Source organism: Pleurodeles waltl, unplaced genomic scaffold (genome assembly GCF_031143425.1).
Source record: "Pleurodeles waltl isolate 20211129_DDA unplaced genomic scaffold, aPleWal1.hap1.20221129 scaffold_187, whole genome shotgun sequence".
Classification (NCBI taxonomy): Eukaryota; Metazoa; Chordata; class Amphibia; order Caudata; family Salamandridae; genus Pleurodeles; species Pleurodeles waltl.
In genome coordinates this window covers 198,922-222,889 of record NW_027149893.1, presented here as the reverse complement: position 1 = coordinate 222,889, position 23,968 = coordinate 198,922, and the positions used below count along the sequence as shown (strand labels likewise).

The 23,968-nt window shown below is 47.4% G+C and overlaps 2 non-coding genes across 2 annotated transcripts; one reads left to right on the top strand and one right to left on the bottom strand.

Moving 5' to 3' along the window:
- Positions 1–13,522: 13,522 nt before the first annotated feature.
- On the bottom strand, positions 13,523–13,595 carry TRNAK-UUU (transfer RNA lysine (anticodon UUU)). Its single transcript has one exon. It is a non-coding gene; the product is annotated as a tRNA-Lys (tRNA).
- Positions 13,596–14,924: 1,329 nt separating this feature from the next.
- Positions 14,925–14,999, top strand: TRNAV-AAC (transfer RNA valine (anticodon AAC)). The gene has a single exon. It is a non-coding gene; the product is annotated as a tRNA-Val (tRNA).
- The last annotated feature ends 8,969 nt before the right edge of the window (positions 15,000–23,968 follow it).

Below are 23,968 nucleotides of genomic sequence, written 5' to 3'. Positions count from 1 at the left end.
TAAAGATTGAGAACCATAATCGGAGCGTCCGGTCCTGACATAGAATTAATGTGCCTGCTGCACAGAACATGTATCAAGCAGATCACAGAACTGAGTGTGAGCGACCTATGAGTAGCAATATAAACAAGCATTTGCAAAGCAATGGGTCTCACATTTGCTTGAGTTAGAGCTATTGGCATTGTGAGTTCATAACTGGAGGACTTTTCTTGCCACATAAATTGGTCAACCCTGCCCCAAAATTTGGTATTTGCCTGCCACATAATTCCAGTGGCCCTGCATATAACTAAAGCACTTCCATTTACCTTCTTCCTCTATCTCTGGCCAAAAATGAAAATGCTGTCATTTACCATCCTAATTTAAATAGTCCATGCTAATTCCAACAGAATACTACCATCACCATCCCACTATCAGAGTTTAAATAAGCTAGAAGGCTCTCCCAGACATATTAAGAGTGTTCAAACAGTCATAGTATAATAAGGATGTTAAGTTGGCCTGAATCATGGTCATAATTACAATAAGGAGAGATTAATAAAACATATACAATTATCATATAAACCCAATAAAAATTGGTATCATTAGACCGTAATGTTCAGAACAGCCCCTAGAAAACACACAATGAAAACAAGCATTTGTAAGAAAATTGGTCATCTTACCATATGGCTTTGCAGGGTAACCATACCTTTAACCCCTAAAAGGCATAGTGCATTACAAATTTTCTGGGACAGCAGGCCTAATGCAATGTTATTACAAAATACACCCTTAAAACACAAAACATTCTCAGCTGTCAAACAAATGTTCTAGCCATGAGAGAGATTTAAAAAAAACACTGAATGGAGGAAGGGGGTATTATTTTGGGGTCCCCACTAACCTAGTGTGGGCAACCAGAGATGGCCTAATCAGAAAGTGTGTCATGCTGAACGTTTTGGTGGTGGTCCCATTGCCCTAGGACCACCACAGGCTGAGTTATGGGCAAACATGTTTTGAAAAAGAATGCTTGCAAAGCATTATGGGGTGACTTTTCCCAAGTAAAGTGAATACTGTAGTATCGGCTCTCCTGCTGTGCTGGGAAAACCACATTGCAGATTTCTGTGTTTTTTAGTAAAGCATTTATCAATTATAAGTGTTTTTGGGAAAGCAATGGAGCGTAAAGGGGAGAACCAAAAGAAATGACTCTGATTAGGTAACAGTGTAAACAATGTGACCAGCTCTCCAATACCGCTGATGGAGTTTGCACTGTTGGCGCTGTTCAGGCCATGGCTGCCACGGAGCACGAATGGGAGAGACAAAAGAAAAAAAGAGTTCACCTACGCTGAATTATATAGGCAATAATGCAATTATCCATGTAACAGGGTCAGTCTGCAAGGTGGCAAGGTCTGCAAGGTGGCCCAAAGGCGGGACAAATGTAAAGCAATTACCTATGACATCAAGGGATTTTTGAAACGCAAGCCCACGAACAAGTGAAAGTGTTGGGCATGAGGTGGGCGTGGTTAAAAGCCCACAATACTTACAACAGGTCAAAGCGCTTGCGCGTTCGACCTAAAAAATGAAATGTATGTCACAGAGGGACTATGAAGAGATGAGGGGCACTGTTGGAGAGTGGTACGGAGGGAATTCATGGAGAAGTAGGTCGTGGGGGGGGGCGCCAAAAAAGACTGTTGCTCCGGGCACCACCAACTCTAACGCTGGCCCTGACCAATATCAGGAGTGCAGTGATTCCTCAGGAGAGCAGTGTTGCTGCAGCAGTAGACGTGCTTATGCTAGTCATGAGGTCTGATGTGTGACATAAGCACCGATTTTCCAATTATGAGCCTCTTTCCAAGCCCCTCTGCCTCTTCACTTTTCACCCGTTCTTTCCTGGCAAAATGACAATAGGAAAAACTAAAAGCGCGAAACAGTAAAAGAAAAGTTACGCTTGCAATGTGCATCCCAAGACACAGGGCATGTCTCCATTTGTCCTCAGTTCTAGGGCCCATATTGATCAAGGTTTTGCGTCACCCTTTCACCATGCAAGGGGTCACAAGGGAACCATAAAACCCTAAATAAGATTTATCAAGCCGTGCAAAGCCACCTTGCTTGGTCCTTCATGGCTTGATAAATCTAGAGTACCACAAGGCCGCACAAATCCCTGCCATGCGTAACTCTGCAGCAGGGAGGCGTTCCATGGATAGAGCATGGGTGTTCTGATGCATCAACCCATGGATTTTGTCAAAATGCTGCTCCTCCCCAGGTGGGGAGTAACGAGGAGAAATATCTTTATTTCTTAACGTTTCTTCACCTTTATGTGTGTGCTGCGTTCTGCAGCACACTTAGAAGAGGAAAATGCCTCTCAGGATTGTTTTTCTGCAGGACGGTGTCTCTTCCTGCACAAAATAAACCTTCCTACAATGCAGGTACCCTTTCAACATGAAGCGAGGGTGCCAGCATTGATGCTAGGCAGCAAAAAGTGTGCTAAGAGTAGGAAAGAACAGGAATGCACTGTATAATTTTAAATACTGTGCATTCCTGGCCTCTCACCCCGTGCAGCAAGGTGGCTTGTTGCGCTGCCTGAAAGATTAATACATCTGCCCCATTCCTTTGAATTGTAGCCTGCTGCACACTTTAGTTTGAGGGTATTTGACACATGTGCCTCTTCTGGTGCCCCAAATGACTGACAAGGCCATGCAGTGAGGCTGAGGAATACTTAAGAAGTTTGTGCTTAATGAAGATAAGGCCTGCTCCATGCTGAGATAGACTTGGCCAAGATTGGTAGCCAACGTACTTTCAGATGTGGTAGTGCAGATTTTATAGACCTTCAATAGTAATATGATATCTGTGGGAAAGTACCCTCTTTTTGGCATGGTTACCACCACTTTTTGCCTGCTGTCATTGTGTTTTGACTGTGTTCACTGGGATCCTTCTAACCAGGATCCCAGTGACTGTGCTCTCTCCCTCTGAATTTGGCTTTCCCTGACTTTGTACACCCCACAATTGGCATACTTTTGCCCCCATGTAAGTCCCTAGTATATGGTACCTAGGTACCCAGGGCATTGGGGCACCAGCGGTTCCCCATGGGCTGCAGCATGTATTTTGCCACCCATGGGAGCCCATGCAAAATGTGTCTGCAGGCTTGCCATTGCAGCCTGTATTAAAAGGTGCATGCTCCCTTCCACCACAGGCCACTGCACCAGGTCACTGTAAGCCACCCCTATGGTAGACCCTCCCAGCCCAAAGGGCAGGGTGCTAGTACTGAGTGTGAGGGCACCCCTGCATGAGTAGAGGTGCCCCCACAAACTCCAGCTCCATTTTTCCAGGACTTCGTGAATGCAGGGAAGCCATTTTAGCTGTGTACTGGATATAGGTCACTACCTATGTCCAGCTACATAATGGTAACTCTGAACCTAGGCATGGTTGGTATCAAACATGTCAGAATCATACTCCAATACTGTTCCCAGTATTGGTTGTATGATTCCATGCACTCTGGGGGCTCCTTAGGGGACCCCCAGCTTTGCTCCTACCAGTTTGCAGGGTTTTCCAAGGCAGCCAGCGCTCCTGCCATCCTACAGATGGGTTTCTGCCCTCCTGCTGCTTCATCAGCTCAAGCCCAGGAAGGCAGAACAAAGGATTTCCTTTGTGAGAGGGAGGCAACGCCCTCTCCCTTTTGAAATAGGTGTTACATGGCTTGGGAGGGGTAGCCTCCTCAACCCAATGATAAGCTTTAAAGGGCACATTTGGTGCTCTCCTTGCATAAACTGGTTTGCACCAGTCCATGGACCCCCAGTCCCTGCTCTGGCGTGAAACTGGGCAATGGAAAGGGGAGTTATCCAAGGGTGGTGCCCAGAGCATCTTGAATTCAAGGTGGGCAGAGGCCCCTGGGAGCGTCTGAGTGGCCAGGTCAGGCAGGTGACGTCACAGCCCCCTCCTGATAGTTGGTCACCCTGCTAGGTAACCAATCCCCCTTTTAGGGATATATAGGGTCTCCCTCTTGGGTGGGTCCTCAGATTCGACATGCAAGATTCCAGCTGTACTACTCTGCAATGTTTACTTTGACTTGTGGCCACTGGAAAAGCAACTGTACTTCACAGGAACCTAGAATTAGCAGCGCCAGCAATGACTTCGCTCTGCGACATTGTTTCTCTGGCTCCTTCCAGCAACTGCAACATTTCCCCGGCTGTGAATCCTCTGAGGGTGGCAAGTCTTCAGTCTGCACCAAGAAGCAAGAAGGAATCTCCCTTGAAGTGAAGGAGTCACTCCCCTGCATCTGCAGACACCAACTGAAATGACGACCGGCTCTGTGGGTCCTCTCTCCTGCAACTCTATGTGGATCCTGCAACACATCTTGAGTGGTCCCCTCGGTCCCCTCTACCAGCGGTCCAACTTTGGAGGTGGTGAGTCTTTGCCTCTCCTTGCAGGACAGTACCCCTGTGCACCGCAACTCTTGCAGCTACCAAGGTCTGTTGGCTCTTTGTCCAAGGGATCTCCAGGCTCCATGCAGCCCCGGCCTCCAGCACCCGTCTCTTCAATGCGTAGTCTCCTACCTGCAGCTCCAGCGACGTGGGACTCCTTTCCAGGTGTGCTGAGGGGGCCTCACTGCGACTAATGTTCCTGCTGCCTGCGAGTTGCCTGTAGAGGCTGCATCCTTGACTTCTGTCTCTCTTCACTGCTGAGGATTGCCTGGGACTTCCCTCCTTCCGTTGAGTCCCCTCTGACCTTCCTGGTCCCCAGCAACTCTGTAATTTCTCTTCTGCGACTCTTGCCTTTGCCAAGGATTGTTGCTGATTTTTCCACACCACTGACAGACTGCAACTCTTCTAATGACGTGGAACACTGACTACTTCACTTCTGGAACTCTTCCTCTGCTCCTGTGCTGCATAGCCAACTCCTAGTCTTCACCATCGACCTGGTCCTGCCCCAACCGGACACTCCAACTGGAACTGGACTTGGTCCCTTTCATTTGCAGATCCTCTTCTGTCTGGCTCCATCTTCTGTTTCTTTCAGTCTTTGCTTGGGTCTCACACAGTCTTTTTACAAAGTTTCTCTGTGGGTTTGGGAAAAACTAGGTGCTTACCTCTTCTCTCCTGGTCACTGGGGGGCACTCTGGTACTTAACTTTTGGGGTTCCTAGTTCCTCCAGCTCCCCTCTACAGATTCCACTTACCTGAGTGGGGGGTCTGACTTTCGCATTCCATTTTTTTAGTATATGGTTTGGTCTCCCCTAGGGTCTCTATTGCTTACTGTGTTTACACTGTTTTCTATTGATTTCTATGCCCATTCCTGATTACTAAGGTTTTATACAGGGAGTGCAGAATTATTAGGCAAATGAGTATTTTGACCACATCATCCTCTTTATGCATGTTGTCTTACTCCAAGCTGTATAGGCTCGAAAGCCTACTACCAATTAAGCATATTAGGTGATGTGCATCTCTGTAATGAGAAGGGGTGTGGTCTAATGACATCAACACCCTATATCAGGTGTGCATAATTATTAGGCAACTTCCTTTCCTTTGGCAAAATGGGTCAAAAGAAGGACTTGACAGGCTCAGAAAAGTCAAAAATAGTGAGATATCTTGCAGAGGGATGCAGCACTCTTAAAATTGCAAAGCTTCTGAAGCGTGATCATCGAACAATCAAGCGTTTCATTCAAAATAGTCAACAGGGTCGCAAGAAGCGTGTGGAAAAACCAAGGCGCAAAATAACTGCCCATGAACTGAGAAAAGTCAAGCGTGCAGCTGCCACGATGCCACTTGCCACCAGTTTGGCCATATTTCAGAGCTGCAACATCACTGGAGTGCCCAAAAGCACAAGGTGTGCAATACTCAGAGACATGGCCAAGGTAAGAAAGGCTGAAAGACGACCACCACTGAACAAGACACACAAGCTGAAACGTCAAGACTGGGCCAAGAAATATCTCAAGACTGATTTTTCTAAGGTTTTATGGACTGATGAAATGAGAGTGAGTCTTGATGGGCCAGATGGATGGGCCCGTGGCTGGATTGGTAAAGGGCAGAGAGCTCCAGTCCGACTCAGACGCCAGCAAGGTGGAGGTGGAGTACTGGTTTGGGCTGGTATCATCAAAGATGAGCTTGTGGGGCCTTTTCGGGTTGAGGATGGAGTCAAGCTCAACTCCCAGTCCTACTGCCAGTTCCTGGAAGACACCTTCTTCAAGCAGTGGTACAGGAAGAAGTCTGCATCCTTCAAGAAAAACATGATTTTCATGCAGGACAATGCTCCATCACACGCGTCCAAGTACTCCACAGCGTGGCTGGCAAGAAAGGGTATAAAAGAAGGAAATCTAATGACATGGCCTCCTTGTTCACCTGATCTGAACCCCATTGAGAACCTGTGGTCCATCATCAAATGTGAGATTTACAAGGAGGGAAAACAGTACACCTCTCTGAACAGTGTCTGGGAGGCTGTGGTTGCTGCTGCACGCGATGTTGATGGTGAACAGATCAAAACACTGACAGAATCAATGGATGGCAGGCTTTTGAGTGTCCTTGCAAAGAAAGGTGGCTATATTGGTCACTGATTTGTTTTTGTTTTGTTTTTGAATGTCAGAAATGTATATTTGTGAATGTTGAGATGTTATATTGGTTTCACTGGTAATAATAAATAATTGAAATGGGTATATATTTTTTGTTGTTAAGTTGCCTAATAATTATGCACAGTGATAGTCACCTGCACACACAGATATCCCCCTAACATAGCTAAAACTAAAAACAAACTAAAAACTACTTCCAAAAATATTCAGCTTTGATATTAATGAGTTTTTTGGGTTCATTGAGAACATGGTTGTTGTTCAATAATAAAATTAATCCTCAAAAATACAACTTGCCTAATAATTCTGCACTCCCTGTATATTAGTGTGTTTACTTACCTGCTAGTGCAGTATTGCCTATATAGTATTCTGGTATTTGTTTCATTAAAATAAAGTACCTTTATTTTTGTAACACTGTGTGGTTCTTCCATGTGTATAAGTACTGTGTGACTATAAGTGGTATTGCATAAGCTTTGCATGTCTCCTAGATAAGCCTTGGTTGCTCATCCACAGCTACCTCTAGAGAACCTGTCTTCCAAGACCCTGACTACATCTCAGTAATAGGGGATACCTGGACATGGTATCGGGTGATAACACCATAGATGCTCTCCACACACCAGGCCAGCTTCCTACAATAGCCATGTTGCTTATATACTGGATGCATGCTAGCACAGCCTTAGCAAGGCCGTTGTATGATGCTTTGTTGTACCATGTTGCTTATATACTGGATGCACGCTAGCACAGCCTTAGCAAGGCCGTTGTATGATGCTTTGTTGTACCATGTTGCTTATATACTGGATGCACGCTAGCACAGCCTTAGCAAGGCCGTTGTATGATGCTTTGTTGTACCATGTTGCTTATATACTGGATGCACGCTAGCACAGCCTTAGCAAGGCCGTTGTATGATGCTTTGTTGTACATTGTTGCTTATATACTGGATGCACGCTAGCACAGCCTTAACAAGGCCGTTGTATGATGCTTTGTTGTACCATGTTGCTTATATACTGGATGCACGCTAGCACAGCCTTAGCAAGGCCGTTGTATGATGCTTTGTTGTACCATGTTGCTTATATACTGGATGCACGCTAGCACAGCCTTAGCAAGGCCGTTGTATGATGCTTTGTTGTAATCCAAGCAGCCACCAATCAGAGCAGAGACTGCTGTGGTAATGAGGGTAAGAACAGGGCATCACAGTGGTTCTCCAAAGAACTTATGAAGGGGATGAGACGATCGGAGTCATAGAACACACCTGTCATCAAATCAAACGCTGGAATACTTCAAATCAAGTGTAAAGAATACAAACGCCACGTTTTTGAGGTAATAGCGGAACTCTGAGGACTTAGATGTCCTGATGACCTTTGGTAGAACTGGGGGCAAGTCAGCAAGTCCTTGGGTCACTCTGGAAGCAGTTCTGTGTTCTCTTCCTGTAGGGCAGAGGTCAGCAAGCATCATGGCAGCTCAGCAAAGCAGGACAGCAGTGCCCTGAAACTATCAGGCACAGCAAAGTGACAATCCTTCAGCTTAGCAGCCTTCACTCCAGCAGGGTTCTGTCTTAGGTCCAGAAGTGTACTGATTTTGGGGGTTTAGAGACCCAGAACTTATACCAAAATGTGCCTTTGATGTCGGGAGTGACTTCAGAAGGTTTCTCTAAAATGCACAGGTCCCGTTTCACCCAGCACCGGCTCCAGACAATCAGCGGGAGGTAATCAGCCCCCTTTGTGTGGCTCAGACCACTACCCTTTGAAGTGTACGTTTGAGCCCTTCCCAACCTCCTCCCCAGGAAGACCCATCAGTATGCAGATGAATGCAGATACAGTGGAGTATCCTATGTTTAGTGTTTAGTAATCGGTTAACACTTTTGGGTCTGCTTTTCAGGAGGAGGATACCATGGTAATGTTTGTAGATTATTGGTACAAACCTGAGGATCAAATACATAGAACTGTTTGTGTTGTACATCAGACAGAAACCAATAGTTAGCTTAGCTAAAACATTCCATGAGCGAGTCATCTTAATTCTGAAACCTTGGGCACAAATAAAAGACATGCTTAATAACAATTTTCAAATCTGCATAGGTGAGTGATCAAGTGGTTCTGAACATGATGTTTAAGTGCATTAATAAATATACACTAGTGATGGATTAGTTGGGGTCTTTGAGAACATGTTGAATGCGCCCCTTAGTTTATTTTATAATTAATAGTAATAAGAATCACTTTTTTATACAGTGCTTCAACCCGTGCTTCTGCCATTTGTAAGTGCTGTCAGTGTCAGGTGTTAGACATATTAATTGTACTCAAGACACTAGCTGTTCTTTTCCAGGGGTACCGGACCCCTGGGTGTCCTCAACACCCACTCAGGGGGTCCACAACTGCTTGGAAAATTAATTCATGTTAGCAGAATAGTAAAGTATATAGAAATAAGAATGTTGGATGTAAAATTGAAAATGTTAAAATGTTTCGTAAATGTGAAGGAATTTGAAATTGGGGACTAAAAATCTCACACCAATTTAGCAAAGTAGAGTAAACTTTTAGTAAATTATTTGATACCAAAACAACAAAAGTCTGATCAGTAGACCCGGGGACATGCAATTTTAAAGATTTCAGGTTAGTATGGTGCCCAAAAGCGCAAACTACCACTTGCAGTTATCTGGTCGTGCGAAACCAGGTGCAAATCACAAGTTCAGGCTTACCGCGATGGAGCGCGTTGGCTGGATAGATAGGCCAGGTTAACCCAGCTGAAAGAGTCACCTTCAAGGTGCAGTGCAAATAATTCCATTTGCAGTGAAAGGGGCGTTGCGCATGGTCTCCATTGTAGCGCGATGATTCTGTCAGGTGTCACGAACAGTCATTGCTGGAGCTTCATGGTGGTGGTCATCACGAGTTGTCAGGCGTTGCTGGCAGTTGCAGTGGCATGAAGAGTCGGGTTCACTGGAACTTCACAGTGACAGATGGCACGGGTTTGTGTTTATGAAGAGTCCAAATCTTCAGAATTTCTCCTTTTCTTTGAAGTGGAGCTCAACTAGGGCCATTTCGAGGTTCCAGGACCTGAGGAGCACCTCCTGGGCATCAGGAATTCACTCCTGCAGAGGCCAGCAAAGCTCAAGCAGCTCTAGTTGGAGGTCCAGGCAGCAGGTCAGCTGAGCACTTGCAGGTAGCCTTTGGAGCTTGTGATGTCATTGTAGCTCAAAACAGGTGTCAGCTGACCTTTGGAGTCACTTAAGCCTGAGATGAAGGGTGCAGGTCCAGTCTTCCTTCTCAGCAAGCAGAGCATCAGGCAGCAGAGTAGCAGGGCAGCAAAGTGGCAGTCCTGGCAGCAAAGCAGCACCGCAGTCCTTCTTCTGTAGCATCCACACGTTCACAAGCATCTGAAGAGTTGGGTCTGAGGGTCCAATATTTGTATCTGGTGCCCACTTTGAAGTAGGAGAAGCATCTGCAGGTTTTCTTTTGAAGATCTTGAAGTCTCCTGCCTCCTCTGCTCTGGCTCCAAGCTGGCTGCATGAACAATGCAGTGGTGGCAAGTCCTTTGTGTGAAGGCACAGCACAGCCTATTCAATTGCAAGTGGGGCTATGCCCCGCTCTGCCCCCCTCATCCAGTTGGTGGTCCATCCAGGCACCCCTAATCCATCTATTAAGTAGCTGTCTAGGAGGAATAAACAAAGTCTAATGGCTAACTACACCTATTTATGTAACCCAGGAATGGGCTGCAGACACCAATTGGCGATAAAGGAAAAACAAGAAGAAGGCGCTCAAAAAACGGGCAGAAAAGCAAGGAGAAAGCAGTGAAAACGATGGAAGAGAAAGGAGAAGGCACTCAAACAACAGGGGAAAAAACAAGAAGGCAATGAAAACGAGGGAAAAGCAAGGAGAAGACACACAAAACAACAGGGGGAAAAGGAAAGGAGAAAGCAGTGAAAATGAGGGAAGAGCAGGGGGAAGGCACACAAAAAACGGGGCGACGGAAGGAGAAAGCAGTGAAAATGTGAGAAAAGCAAGGAAAAGGCAGTCAAAAAAATGGGGAAAAGAAGGGAGAAAGCTGTGAAAATAAGAGAAGAGCAAGGGGAAGGCACTCAAAAAACGGGTGACAGAAGGAGAAAGCAGTGAAAATGTGGGAAAAGCAAGGAGAAGGCGCTCAAAAAAGGCAAGGAGCAGGCTGAAAACGAGGGAAAAACAAGGAGTAGGGACTTAAAAATGGGAAAAATCGCGGAGAAAGCAGTGAAAATGAGGGAAAAAGCAAGGAGAAAGCAGTGAAAACAAGGGAAATGCATTGAGAAGGCACTCAAAAAATAGGGAAAAGACACAGAGAAAGCAATGAAAATGAGGGAAAAGCAAGAAGACAGGAGGGATGCAGCAGCTTGGTCTTTCCAGTCATGATTCATTGGGGTCCACAAAAGTCAAAATGTTGAGTACTGCTGCGATACAGTACTCAGTATTATTCAAAGCACAGAATCGAAAAATATGGTAAAACTACAGAAATTGTAAGTGTGTGTGTGTGCGTCGGTGTGTGTGTGTGTGCATGTGTGTGTGTGTGCGCACATGTGTGTGCGTGTGTGTGTGTGCACGTGTGTGCGTATGTGTGCTCGTGCAGCAGTACTTAATCTGTAAAATAATCAGAGCCGGTGCCCAAAGCTCTGCTCAGAAGACTGCAGCCGGCACTATTGAATGTCAGTGCACTGAAAACCAAGGTGTGCAATCTTCAACCCTCTTCATGCCTCTTTAATCCACTACCAGACACTCCCTGCTCCTTGATCTCACTCTTGCAGGTTCCTGCTTTCTCCCTCTGTGACAGGTTTTCCATCTTTCTCTTCCTCCTTCTTTCCTCTTAATGTGCTTTTCTCTCTTGTGCTCTTAAGAAATATCCGATGCGATAAAATAAGTCCCAGTCCCTAAAAATGCTTGTCTGACCCTCCACCGGCAGCCACCGGCTCAAATTAAGCACTGACGTGCACCCAATGTCACCAATGTCTGTCATATTTATTGTCCCCCTGAAAAATGCCAGAGAGGACCCTTAGAAAGGCACAGACGCCTGAGGCTGTTCAGTGGCCTCCAGAGGTCTCCTGGCACTTACATATTTACAAATTAAGCACTGGTTCACTGATTACCAAGCACTAATAAAGATGTTCATTATTGCAGCTCTGCCTGCTGTTTCTAAGCACTGTAAATAACGGGTGTTTCTATAATTTAAATGCTCAGTGTACTAGGTTTGAAAGGATGGAAAGCTGAGTTACCCTTCCCAGGATTTAAACTCTCGAGCTGCAGATCATAAACTGCAGATCACAAGAGGTGTCAGTGGCAGCCATATAACACTGTGCTATTTCACTGCCCAATCTACCTATGTCAGTGATAACAAAGGATTGTGAAGCAACTTTTTCAATTGTCACTTACACGAGTGACCCCCACATTGCATACATGGGATAAAGTCCCCCAAACCGAGCATTATAAGGTGTTACACGTCATCCAGGCACGTGACTCGATGGAGAGAGGAGGCCACAAGCCGAGTGTGTCTACAAGGCCACAGAGCTCCCAGGGGGACCTGCACCCTCTTCTTGCACCGAGGTTGGTGATTCTTTGGGACAGTTTTACCATAAAGTTGCACAAACAGCGCAGCAGGCGGGGTTGCTTCACTGTGGAGAAAGCGCTGCAGAGCCCTCTCTGCTGTGGCAGGGTCTGCTGCTCTGCCCCACAGCGCCACACACACAGCCTGACACCACAGAGCTGCACCCCCTCCCATCTGGACCCACTGCTTGGATCTGGGCTCAGAGCCGCATCTGTGCGGCCGGGGAAGCGGTCTGTGGTTTGTGAGTAACTCTGAGGGCGTCTGTGGGGGGTAATCTGGTGCTGTGCTTGTGTCTCCTGGGGAAGCGGTCTGTGGTTTGTGAGTAACTCTGAGGGGTCTGTGGGGGGTAATCTGGTGCTGTGCTTGTGTCTCCTGGGGAAGCGGTCTGTGGTTTGTGAGTAACTCTGAGGGGTCTGTGGGGGGTAATCTGGTGCTGTGCTTGTGTCTCCTGGGGAAGCGGTCTGTGGTTTGTGAGTAACTCTGAGGGTGTCTGTGGGGGGTAATCTGGTGCTGTGCTTGTGTCTCCCGGGGAAGCGGTCTGTGGTTTGTGAGTAACTCTGAGGGTGTCTGTGGGGGGTAATCTGGCGCTGTGCTTGTGTCTCCCGGGGAAGCGGTCTGTGGTTTGTGAGTAACTCTGAGGGGTCTGTGGGGGGTAATCTGGTGCTGTGCTTGTGTCTCCCGGGGAAGCGGTCTGTGGTTTGTGAGTAACTCTGAGGGCGTCTGTGGGGGGTAATCTGGTGCTGTGCTTGTGTCTCCTGGGGAAGCGGTCTGTGGTTTGTGAGTAACTCTGGAGGGCGTCTGTGGGGGGTAATCTGGTGCTGTGCTTGTGTCTCCTGGGGAAGCGGTCTGTGGTTTGTGAGTAACTCTGAGGGCGTCTGTGGGGGGTAATCTGGTGCTGTGCTTGTGTCTCCTGGGGAAGCGGTCTGTGGTCTCTGAGGGCGTCTGTGGGGTAATCTGGTGCTGTGCTTGTGTCTCCTGGGGAAGCGGTCTGTGGTTTGTGAGTAACTCTGAGGGCGTCTGTGGGGGGTAATCTGGTGCTGTGCTTGTGTCTCCTGGGGAAGCGGTCTGTGGTTTGTGAGTAACTCTGAGGGCGTCTATGGGGGTAATCTGGTGCTGTGCTTGTGTCTCCTGGGGAAGCGGTCTGTGGTTTGTGAGTAACTCTGAGGGCGTCTGTGGGGGGTAATCTGGTGCTGTGCTTGAGGCTGCACCAGACTCACTCTCTCACCGTGGTTAGTGGAGGCAAGGAAGGGCCACGTGGCACAAACCAGTGTCTGACTATGAAACGTCACTGAAAACTGCTATAATGTCAGCAGGGGGCGCTGCTGGGTTTAAGAAACCGGAGTGATAACAGAGGAAATGTTAGCGAGAGATGAAAGAGTGAAAAGCAGGAAAAATCATTGATCATTTTAATACCGTCTAATAACAGGTAAATGTTGAAAAAAAAAAAAAAATACTGTTCCGCCCGAATAGGGACTTGAACCCTAGACCCTCAGATTAAAAGTCTGATGCTCTACCGACTGAGCTATCCGGGCTGCAGACTGACTGATGTGGGCCCCCCCTCCCCTCTTTCTGTACCTATGTAAGCAGACATGGTGCTCCTGTTTTATTCATATCTGGGGTCCACCTCCTACCTCTGGGTGCACCTGAGCTGTCATCCAATCACAACACACACAGCCAGAGTCAGCCTCACTGAAGCCAGCGCCTAGAATCCCACTTTAACAGCTGCTGGCGCCCCACCGATCTCATTCCACACGTGGCCTCTCTTGTGGGAGCTCGGGCGGTTCTCAAGTCTTACAACCACTCATTTGCATATTAACCCCATCACTAGACGTTGGAACACTTACATGTGACGCAATGGTGACGTCATCGCAGCACATCACATACATTGTGTGGGAATCAGCACCGAGAAAGAACAAACCGGGGGGCTTCAGCCCCAGATGGATTTAAAAAGCCACCTTGACTCGACTGTGCGACCTTTCACCCTCACAGGAAACAATCTGATGCTGGAAACGCGGCTGGGATGTCCCAACAGTGCAAGTGAGAGAAGAGACCCGAGTGACTGCCGTGGGCATCAGAGTGAGACCCCCGTGGAGAGTGTGAGGGAGTGTGAGACTGGCACAGAGACGTGTGAGAGTGAAGCAGTGAGCATGTCACAGCTGTGAGGGGAAGACTGATGTCTCTACTGTGGGACTTCGTGATACAGGATTGCATTGTTCTCACGCCCGACAGGAAGCCTTGATCCCTGCACAATCCAGTTCACCAGTCACAAATGGTTTATACAGAATCTACTTGTGAGTGTGCAGAGCGGAGACCTCTCAGCAGTGCAGACACTGGTTAGTGATGGAGCTCAGTGAGAGATCCCTTCCTGAGACCTCATATCTGTGCATCAGTCACTGCTGAGTGATCAGTGAGAGATCCCTTCCCTGAGACCTATCTGTGCATCAGTCACTGCTGAGTGATCAGTGAGAGATCCCTTCCCTGAGACCTCTTATCTGTGCATCAGTCACTGCTGGGTGATCAGTGAGAGATCCCTTCCCTGAGACCTATCTGTGCATCAGTCACTGCTGAGTGATCAGTGAGAGATCCCTTCCCTGAGACCTATCTGTGCATCAGTCACTGCTGAGTGATCAGTGAGAGATCCCTTCCCTGAGACCTATATGTGCATCAGTCACTGCTGGGTGATCAGTGAGAGATCCCTTCCATGAGACCTCTTATCTGCCCATCAGTCACTGCTGAGTGATCAGTCAGAGGCTTATCTGTGCAGCATTCAGTTGTATGCACTGAGAGCCCTCCTGGGTGTGCACTGCATTTACTTCCAGCCACTTCTCAGAGCTGAAGCTGCCTCGGTGCATTTCATGTGGGTTTCCGTAGTGTAGTGGTTATCACGTTCGCCTAACACGCGAAAGGTCCCCGGTTCGAGACCGGGCGGAAAAACACTTTTCTTTTCAGCTCTAACTCACAACAGCTGCTCCTTTTATTGTTCTAATGCGCTCTAGGACTCCACAGGACCCACATATAACATCATTTCTATTTACAATGTCTTTATACATTCAGCTACTTCAAGGACAGACTGACATCGGGCTCTGTCCCTTTACAATCAGACAGCAGGACATCTGCTTCCATCACTCACAGGCACTGCTCATACCGCAGGCACTGACACAGGCAGGCACCAGTCTTTACACAAATACAGGCAGGAAATGTCCAGACTCTGAGCATAGAATCATAAAGCAAAAGTGACAACAACTGAGGGACCATCAGGGAAAGTCAGGCACTGGGAGTGAGTTAGAGTGAGAGACTTAGCCCCCGGAGTGAGTTATAAAAGTGTGAGAGGGTGAGAGACTCAAGCACTGAGTGAGTTAAGAGGGTGTGAGAGACTGAGAGACTTAGGTACTAGGAGTGAGTTAAGAGAGGGTGAGAGACTCAAGCACTGAGAGTGAGTTAAGAGAGTGTGAGAACCTGAGAAACTCAGGCACTGAGGGGTATATTTATACTTTTTGATGCAAAATTGCACTAATGCAGTTTTGCATCAAAAGGTTTTGCACCGGCTTGCCCCATTCCTGAGCACCAGCCGGGCGCCATGTTTATGGAATGGTGCAAAGGGTGGGCTAGCATAAAAAAATGACGTTAGCCGGGTGGGGGTGGCGGTATACAGGAGAAGGGAGTTTTGCACCAAAAAATAACGTAAGGCTGGTTAGAGGCAAAAAAAATGCCTCTAACCAGCCTAGCGTCATTTTCTGATGCAAAACCATCCATACTACATGACTCCTGTCTTAGAAAAGAGAGGAGTCATGCACACCACCCCAACGTCCAGCAGAGGGGGCCAGGGTCCCCTGGGCATGGCCATTGCACCCTGTGCCACGCAAGGGACCTCAAGTTGGGCCCCCAATGGCACTTTAATAAAACAAGAAAAATACCTAGCTTTACTCACCCTACTTACCTGGGATGGGGTCCCCCATCCTCCGGTGTCCCTCTGGTGTGGGTGGGGGTGTTCCTGGGACTTGAGGAGGACACCCGTGGACCCATTCCATGGTGTTTAACCATGGAAATGGGCCCACAGGTCCCCTAACGCCTGGTCTGAGCCAGGCATTAAATAATAGTGCAAAGCAAGCTTTGAACCATTATTTAGCCCCTCTTCCCACCCGTGCGTCATTTTAGCACGGGGATAAAAATGGGGGTATGGGGTTTGCACCATTTTTTAGATGGTACCGCCTACCTTGCATCTCATTAACGCAAGGTAGTTTCACGCATCTACAAAATGGTGCAAACTCCATTATTTTTACATTAGACAGGTCTTACGTCAAAATATAAATATGGAGTTAGTTTTGCGCTGAATTTGAGTTAAAAAAAGATGCAAATTTGGTGCAAATCGAGTATAAATATGCCCCAAAAGTGAGTTAGGAGAGTATGACAGGGTGAGAGTCTGGGCCATTGGGAATGAGTTAAGAGAGAGTGAAAGATACAGTCACTGGGAGTGAGTTAAGAGAGTGTGAGACAGTGAGAGACAGGCTCAGAAAAGAGATATAGAGGTAAAGAAATGGAGCCCGTTACACCTGCAGAGTGAAGAGAGATGGAGGGATTTCTAATAAATGCATCTAAATATAATGTGCACGCACTGGTCTTGCGTCATACAAGCGCCTTCCTTCATTCCTTGGAAGTCCCAGTTCACCAGTTGCAAGTGGTTTCTACTGGATCCTGATCAGCATAAGATCAGTAGGACACTTACCTAAATGATAAAAGCAACATTTTATGGTTCTAGAAAAATCACTAGAGACACAATTAGCCAGTTCCACTGCAACAGGAATCACATAGTATATACTTCATAAAAAGTCAAGAATCTCCTACTGCAGCAAATGAATCTAGAAGAAACCACTTGTTACTGGTTAACTGGAATGTCCTCCATGATTTAAATTTGCCACTCTCTCCACCCTGTGAGCAGGAGTTTCAGGGGACAGCACTGATTACAAATACACACACATTGTGTAGTCTCTATGACTGATTACAAATACACACACATTGTGTAGTCTCCGGCACTGCTTAAAAATCCACACACATTGTGTAGTCTCCAGGACTGCTTACAAATTCACACACATTGTGTAGTCTCCAGGACTGCTTACAAATACACACATTGTGAAGTCTCCAGGACTACTTACGAATGTAGATTTTCTTAGTAACTTATGACAGAAAGTCTTAATTTTATTAAAGACAAGGAGGCGAGTATTATGCTTACTAATCTTGCTTTAGTTTCATAGCAGCAGTCAAGATAAGAGAATAAACTACAAATCCCATCAGGCAACGAGAAGAGTAGCCAATTGGATGAAAAAACACAGTCACCATAATGACCAATAGCATTCAAGCCCAAAGTGTAGCATCTAGCTTGACTGCGAACAGTCCTCTTTTCTTGTGCGAGAGGTTGAATAGAAACATTAAACAAAGGTAAAATTGAAAGCACAATAGCAACGGTTCAAGAAAATGTGAATACATCTTGGCAAAAGTTTATAAACGTAGGTCCCAACAAGCTGGATGAAGGAGAATCTTGGAGTCCAGGCGAGACTGAAGCTGAAGAAGAAAAAGGCCCGAAGCTCCAGGATCAGATGACAGATCCTCAGGCAGACACCTGTGGTTGTGCTGGACCCGCTGTTAGGGTGGGAAACAGAGAACGAGTTAAGTTTGAGTTGCGGTGAGATAATACTTGTCTCTGTGTCTTTAATAAAATGAAGACTTTCTCTCATAAATTACTAGGAAAATCTACATTTTATGGACAGACTGGAGACTCCTATTATGCTTCTTTAAAGCATATCAATTACTACTGAAGATGCAGCATGAACCGGTTTACAGCAGAAAGTGTGGAAAACAGAATCATTAGACCAATCAGCCGATCGCAGTATACCCTGTAAACGGGAGCCCGCCCAAAAAGCTTTGGAAGCCATAGGTCCTCTCGCAGCGTGGGCTCCAGAAATGGAAGCATCAATACCCGCAAGGGACATGACCCACATAACCCAGCGAGCAAGCGTCGGGGAGGAAAGGGGCAGCCGGGAGTCAGAGGATGTTCTGAGATTGTCTGCATGCTGTTCATATTCTTACAAACATTGTGCCACAGAGAGATTAGGCTTATCAGGAAATACAGAAGTGAGGTTTGTTTTTGTACGTTTGTGGATTGTGAGAAGGACACCTGTAGGAGAAAACTGTAGAGAAGTAATATCCAATGCTCTAACATCTGACAATTGTTTCATAGAAATAAGACACAACAACATAGTAAGTTTAGCTGATAAGATTTTTAGAGAGAGGGCATCATTATCTGGCCATGACACAACAATTTCAAAACAATATTCACAACCCATAAAGTATCGTATTTTGGAGTAGGAAGATTACAAAATGTTACTCCCTTTAATAGGCGACAGAGCAGTGGGTGTTCTCCTACTGGTTGCCCACTGATGAAAGATGGTTGATAGAAATGGCCGATCTGTGATGATTGATGGTACAGTATGTTTTTCCACTGCAAGCCTCAGCTACGAAAAAGGTAACAACATACGCTATATTCGCTGAAAGGGGATTGATACATTATCCCACACCCCAGCTTGCCCAGTAAGACCAAGCTGATCTCTAAGCCTTCGTCGTTCCTGGGGCCCATGATTTGTTAATGTATTGTGATCCTCTGGAGGAATGCAGGGTTCCGATTCAGCAGACCTGCTAGTGTCCAAGCTGAAAGCCAGAGGGAATTGTCCAACACCAGATTGTGAGGACTGCCAGAAGGATTAGAAGGAGGTTGGGAGAAGACGGGGGAAGAACTGGGAAGTCTATGGTCAGCTCCAGAAGCAAAGAGAACCAAACTGAGACTGTCAACAGGGAGCCACAAGGACAAGAGTTGCTTGTTTATGTCTGACTTGAGCGAGTATCCTATTTATCATTGTGTTGGAAAATGGCCCTCTCTGAATGTCACCCTATACCAACGGTACTCAAAGTACGGCCCGCGGGCCGCCAGCGGCCCCACGGACCTAACTTGGCGGCCCGCGAGACGCACACCAAACGCAATAAACAATGGCCGCCGTATGTAAACATAGAGGAGGGCCGCGGGAGCATGCTCCCGCGGCCCTCCTCTATGTTTCCATACGGCGGCCATTGTTTATTGCGTTGCCCTGACGATCGTGGAAGCCAAAGCCCCATAAAAGTCAGCGCTTGCAGCTAACTTTTACGGGGCTTTGGTCGTCTGCTTGCTGTCACCGGCTCCACGTCTGCTGCCCGCCTGCCTGCCTGCTGTTCCAGATTTGTGGCATCTTTACAGTGCTTTGAGTCAGGTAAGGCTCTTTGGTTATTTATTTATTTGTTTTTAATGTAGTGTGTGTTACTGGGGTAGGCGTGTGAGCAGATTGCGCTGTGTGTGTGCGCTGTGTGTGTGTGTTACTGGGGTGGGGTGAGAGCAGATGGCGCTGTGTGTGTGTGCGCGCTGTGTGTGTTACTGGGGTAGGGGTGAGAGCAGATGGCGCTGTATGTGTGCGCGCTGTGTGTGTTACTGGGGTAGGGGTGAGAGCAGATGGCGCTGTATGTGTGCGCGCTGTGTGTATTACTGGGGTAGGGGTGAGAGCAGATGGCTCTGTATGTGTGCGCGCTGTGTGTGTTACTGGGGTAGGGGTGAGAGCAGATGGCGCTGTATGTGTGCGCGCTGTGTGCGTTACTGGGGTAGGGGTGAGAGCAGATGGCGCTGTGTGTGTGCGCGCTGTGTGTGTTACTGGGGTAGGCGTGAGAGCAGATGGCGCTGTGTGTGTGCGCTGTGTGTGTGTGTTACTGGGGTAGGGGTGAGAGCAGATGGCGCTGTGTGCAGATGGCGCTGTGTGTGTTACTGGGGTAGGGGTGAGAGCAGATGGCGCTGTATGTGTGCGCGCTGTGTATGTTACTGGGGTAGGGGTGAGAGCAGATGGCGCTGTGTGCAGATGGCGCTGTGTGTGTTACTGGGGTAGGGGTGAGAGCAGATGGCGCTGTGTGCAGATGGCGCTGTGTGTGTTACTGGGGTAGGGGTGGGAGCAGATGGCGCTGTGTGTGTTACTGGGGTAGGGGTGAGAGCAGATGGCGCTGTGTGTGTGCGTGCTGTGTGTGTTACTGGGGTAGGCGTGAGAGCAGATGGCGCTGTGTGTGTGCGCTGTGTGTGTGTGTTACTGGGGTAGGGGTGAGAGCAGATGGCGCTGTGTGCAGATGGCGCTGTGTGTGTTACTGGGGTAGGGGTAAGAGCAGATGGCGCTGTATGTGTGCGCGCTGTGTGTGTTACTGGGGTAGGGGTGAGAGCAGATGGCGCTGTGTGCAGATGGCGCTGTGTGTGTTACTGGGGTAGGGGTGAGAGCAGATGGCGCTGTGTGCAGATGGCGCTGTGTGTGTTACTGGGGTAGGGGTGGGAGCAGATGGCGCTGTGTGCAGATGGCGCAGTGTGTGTTACTGGGGTAGGGGTGAGAGCAGATGGCGCTGTGTGTGTGCGCGCTGTGTGTGTTACTAGGGTAGGGGTGAGAGCAGATGGCGCTGTGTGCAGATGGCGCTGTGTGTGTTACTGGGGTAGGGGTGAGAGCAGATGGCGCTGTGTGCAGATGGCGCTGTGTGTGTTACTGGGGTAGGGGTGAGAGCAGATGGTGCTGTGTGTGTGCGCGCTGTGTGTTACTGGGGTAGGGGTGAGAGCAGATGGCGCTGTGTGCAGATGGCACTGTGTGTGTTACTGGGGTAGGGGTGAGAGCAGATGGCGCTGTGTGTGTGCGCGCTGTGTGTGTTACTGGGGTAGGGGTGAGAGCAGATGGCGCTGTATGTGTGCGCGCTGTGTGTGTTACTGGGGTAGGGGCATTGTTTTGAAAAAGGGGGTGGGGTGGTTGTTCCCCCTCTAAGCCCCGCCCCCTCTAAGCCCCGCCCCCCGCTGTCACTTCAGTGCGGCCCTCGGCCGCAAACCATACTGCAATTTTGGCCCCCGAGAAAAAGTTTGTGAGTACCCATGCCCTATACTTTTTGCCTTCCTCCTCCTCTTTTTCTGATGCAGTTTTTGTTGGCTTTAGGACTCTGGGCACTTTGCCACTGCTAACCAGTGCTAAAGTGCATGCACTCTCTGCCTAAAACCTGGTAACATTGGCTCATATTCAGTTGACATATTTAATTTACCTATACATCTCTAGCGAAGTGCACGAGATGTACCCAGGGCGAGTAAATTAAATGCTACTACTGGGCCTGCAGCTTTGATTGCACCACCCACCTAAGTAGCCCCTTAACAACCTCACAGGTCTGCCATTGCCAGGCCTTTGTGTGCAGTGTCACTGCCACTTCGATTTGGCATTTGAAACTACTTGCCAGGCCGTAAATTCCCCTTTTCATAAATATAAGTCACCCTAAAGGTAGGCCCTAGGTAACCCCTGGGGCAGGGTGCTATGCAACTAAAAGGCAGGACAAGTACTTATAAGTTTTAAATGTCCTGGTAGTGAAAAACTCCCAAAGTCATTTTTCACTATGGTGATGCCTGCTCCTTTCATAGGCCAGCATTAGAAATTCCCTTATATGCATTTAAGTGGTTATTTCTGATCTAAGAGGGGTAGCCTAGTCATATTTGATATGCTTGGAATGGTAGTGATCAATCCTACTTACTGGTGAAGTTGCATTTTACATTACTATTTTAGAAATGCCACTTTTAGAAAGTAGGCCTTTCTCTGCCCTCATTGCCATCTGTGCCTTACAGCCTGTTTCCAATCCCAGTCTGGTCTGTGCTGGTTGGCAGCTCCCCTTGTGCATTCCACCCAAACAGCCATAAACACAGGACACTGAGCTGGATCTGCATTCAGCTGCTTACAGATGGGTTCCCCTGGGCAGGAATGGTGGAGGGGCTGTCTTCAAAGGCCAGAGGCCTGCCCTCATACAAAGGACTGATAACCCCCACAGGGCTCCTGGCAGACATGGCTGGGTTGAAACTTCAAAACCAATCTTTGAAGTTTCCTCCACTCAAAGGCACTTTTAGGTATATATACTGGGTCCGTGACCCCACTAAATCCGAAACTTCTGGGCCTACAAGTGTACTCTGCCAGAGGGATTCTCTGGCTGCCCAAAAGACTCATCTGGACTGCTTTGCATGAAAGACTACTGGCCTGCTTTTTGACCTGCTGACCCATGACTCTGCTGGAATGACTCTGCCTTCCTCCTCAAGTGCTCTCCAAGGGCTTTGATTGAGCTGATGTCTCAGGGCTATCAAAGACTTTACCAAAGAGAAGAAAATCCAGCGCATTGGAAAACTGATGCAACACCTGCAGAATTTGAAAGCAACGCCTTCCGAATCAACGCAGCACCAGCTCTGCGGCTGAAAAATCACTGCATCGCCTGCTGGACTGATGCAGAGCCTGTTGCCTCTGTTCAATACGTTCTGGGTTTTCAACGCATCATCACTGGGTGTCAAAATATCTCTGAATCGCAGTGAGGAACCAAGGCTGCTCTCCTGGAAACCGACACATTGCCTTGTAGCATGGAATGAAACATTGCCCCACCTTTGCTGTGCTGGAAAAATTGACGCAATCCTTTACTTGTCAATACATCTCCTCCTCCGCAGTCTCTCTGCATCATTATTTTTGACGCGTCCCAGGTACTGAGTGTTAAAAGGATACAACCACTGATTCTTAAGGATTGAGAATCATTTCAAATTTTAAAAAGTGATATCTTGCCTTGTGCATATTGGATGTTTGTCGTTTTGGTCTTATTTTATTCAGAAAAATATGATCTATTTCCCTAAACTGGAGAGGAGTACTTTTTGTGGTGTTTGTTTGAGCTTTTTCAGAAATACTTTACACATTGCCTTCTTAGTTAAGCCTGCCTGCCTTGTGCCAAGTTACAGGAGGGTGAGCACGGGATAATTTAGGTTATGGTGTGACTTATCCTGATTAGGATTGTGGTCCCTGTTTGGACAAGGTGCATACCTCTGCCAACTACAGTTCCCATTTCTAAAACATGAGAAAATTAGGAAAGGCGTAGTTTACTGAATGAGACCAGTCCTGTAGAAAAACATCTGAAGCCAATGCTAAGGGATCTCGGCACAAACTGAAGAATTGAGGAAGTTGGTGGTTCAATCTGGAGGTGAAAAGATCTATATGGATAGGCTCCATTTGCAAAGTAAAGACTTGAACACCAAAGGATGAAGTTTCCAATCACTTGAATTTTGAAGGTACTGGGAGAGCCAGTTTGCCACATAATTTAGATCTCTGGGTAAGCATTCTAGGTGTACTGAACTTCTGTTGAGGAGACAGAATTCCCAGAAACATTTTGCTAGTTCTGCTAGCAATTTGGACTTTGTGGCACCTAAAGATTGATATACCGAACTGCAGATATGTTGTCCATGCAAAAATAATGGAACAACAGATCTTGCTCTTTTGATTGCAAAGGAGCCTGCAAGCATCTCTAAACAACTGATGTGCAATTTGGAGTTCTCGCGTGACCATGTACCTCCAGTCGGTTGCCCCAACCTGTCAGGCTTCCATTTGATTCTAATACAAGATGTTGGGCTGATGCAAAACATGTCCTGCCATTCCTGGGATATAAATGGTCTGTCCACCAATGAAGTTTCAAATGAGACTCTGGATCTAAGCTGATGGAATCGGAGTACTCTAGGCCCCTGTGTAACTGGAGAATCTTTAACCTTTGAAGGGCCCAGTAATGAAGTGGACCTGGGAAACTGTTCTGAATCTCACCAGAGTTCTGAGAGAGATGGAGGACTTGCAAAGAGTTTGAAGAATTTCTGATTTGACGGTCTTTATTTTGGGAGAGGGAAGATGAAGAGTGGTGGTGGAGGAGTTTATTTAGAAACCCCAAAATTGTATCTGATTTTAAGGAATTAGCAAGGACTTTTCAGCATTGATGAGAAATCCAAGACCTAAAAGAAGAGAGCACATCATTTGGATTAGTGATTGAAGTG